We start from the raw sequence: 2,193 nt of genomic DNA, 5'->3' as shown, positions 1-2,193 counted from the left end.
CATGCAGACACTAATGAAGATAAATGTGGACTCATACATTAAGATAAAACAAAATAGATTTGAGAGTATAAAATGTAACCAAATATGAAGAGGATAATTTCAAGTAATAAAGGGGTCAATTCGCCAATATAGCCCAACAAAACTAAATGTGTAAATGGCTACAAACCTAGTATGAAGCGATCAAACAATGTCACAATAAATTTAAAATTAAAATACAAAGCATTTCCATTGATAATAGTAATAAATTAGATATTAGAGAAAGTGACAAGTATCAAAATATCTGAAAATTAAACAATGTATTTCTGAATCCTCTATGGCTCAAACAAGGTATTACAAGGCAAATTACAAAATACTTTTAACAAAATGAAGAGAAAATATGGTATGTTCAAAACAGTGGGATGCAGATAAAGCTTCTAAATACCCATATTAAAAAAAAAAAAAAAACAATTTCAAATGTATGACCTGCATTTCCTAAGAGCAAGGTAACCCTATCCTAGCAGAAAAAGGCAATCATTTTTAAGAAAATCAAATGGAAAAGAGAATCACAACAGAAAACCTAAATCTCATTACTTGAAAAGATCAATACATTTGCTAAGTCTCTTGTCAGAATTATCAAAAAAGGAAAATTACAGAAATAACAAGCAGATAGTCAAGAACAGTAGAAGGAGTTATCACTGGAGATCTTAACAGTATTTGAAGTAAAATAGAGGACTATTATAAAGAATTTTGTAGAAATACATTCCATAGTTAAATAAAATGTGTAAGTTACTTGAAGACAAATAAACTACCAAAATTCTCAAGAAGGAATAGATAACTTGATTAGTCATAAATAGATTACACATATTGATTCATAGTTAAAACTTTCCATAAAGAATATTCCAGATCTAGATGGTTTCACAGGAAAAGCACGAAATACAGGAAAGCAAACATTTTCTAACACTTCTCTGAAACCAGAATTATCCTGATACCAAGACCAGCAAAAGGCATTACACCTAAACTGTACACTAATATCCTCCATGACCATACATAAAAATTCCTAAAAAGTATTAAATCAAATTTAAAAATATATAAACAGGTAGATCATGACCAGCTGGTTTTTATCCTGGATATGTGAACTTGATGCAACACATATATTTTATTCATGTCAACAAACAGAAGTACAAAAAAAAAAAATCCACATTATCATGTCAATATGTACAGAAAAAGGTTTTAGCAAAATTCAACATCTTATTTTTTTTTTAAAAAGATTTATTTATCTGTGAGAGAACAAGGGGGGAGGCAGAGAGACGGCAGACTCCCCAGAGTGGCAGAGGTAGACACAGGGCTTCATCCCCCTGAGATCATGACCTGAGCCCAAATCAAGAATCAGCTGCTTAACCAACTGCGTCACCCAGGCGCCCCACAAAATCCAACATCTAATAATGATTAAAAAAAAAAAAAGGCAAAACAAGAATAAAGACAGCTTCCTCAATATGACAGAATCATTTATGAACAATCTATAGTATCTGATATCAAACTTAATGATCAAGCACTGCTTTCAACCAAAGACCAAGAAAAAGGCAAAGGCATCTACTTTTCTATCTTCTATTCAAACATATCACCAGAGGTCTCAGCTAGGGTAAATTAGGTCAGAAAAAAAATAAGTACAAGTTAGAAAAGAAATGATAACCCTGTCTTTATTATCAGAAAACCTAATTCCCTACATAGATAATTCCAAAGAATATACAAAAAAATTAAAATAATGGATTTAACAATGTTACAGGATAAAATAAGTTAGAATTGCTAATTCCACTTTATGTGTTCATAACTTAAAAACTGAAAATTAGAAAATGATTTAAAATAGTATCAGTAAATATGATGTAGTGAGTAGTAAATTTGTTAGACAATATGGACAACCTAGTCCCTAAAATCTATAAGACGCTAAGAGAATTTTTTAAAGGGCAAATCAATGAAGAGAGATACCATGCTCTCTCTTGGGAAAACAATTTGTTTAATAGGTTATTTAGAGACATATGTTTAAGTTTCCATATAAATTTTAAAATAAAGTTGTCTTTATAAAGTTGTCTTTTATGTATAAAACTCAAATTGTACACTGGAAATATGTATTCACTAAATGTAACTTAGAAAAACCCAAATAAAACACAGAGCTGAATTTATAATACAAAGTACCTATCAAACTTCTAGAGGTTAGTA

Source organism: Ursus americanus, chromosome 5 (genome assembly GCF_024610735.1).
Source record: "Ursus americanus isolate L20-20 chromosome 5, mUrsAme1.1.p, whole genome shotgun sequence".
NCBI classification, from domain to species: domain Eukaryota; kingdom Metazoa; phylum Chordata; class Mammalia; order Carnivora; family Ursidae; genus Ursus; species Ursus americanus.
The sequence above is the reverse complement of the archived record's forward strand: the minus strand, read 5'-3'. Positions refer to the sequence as shown.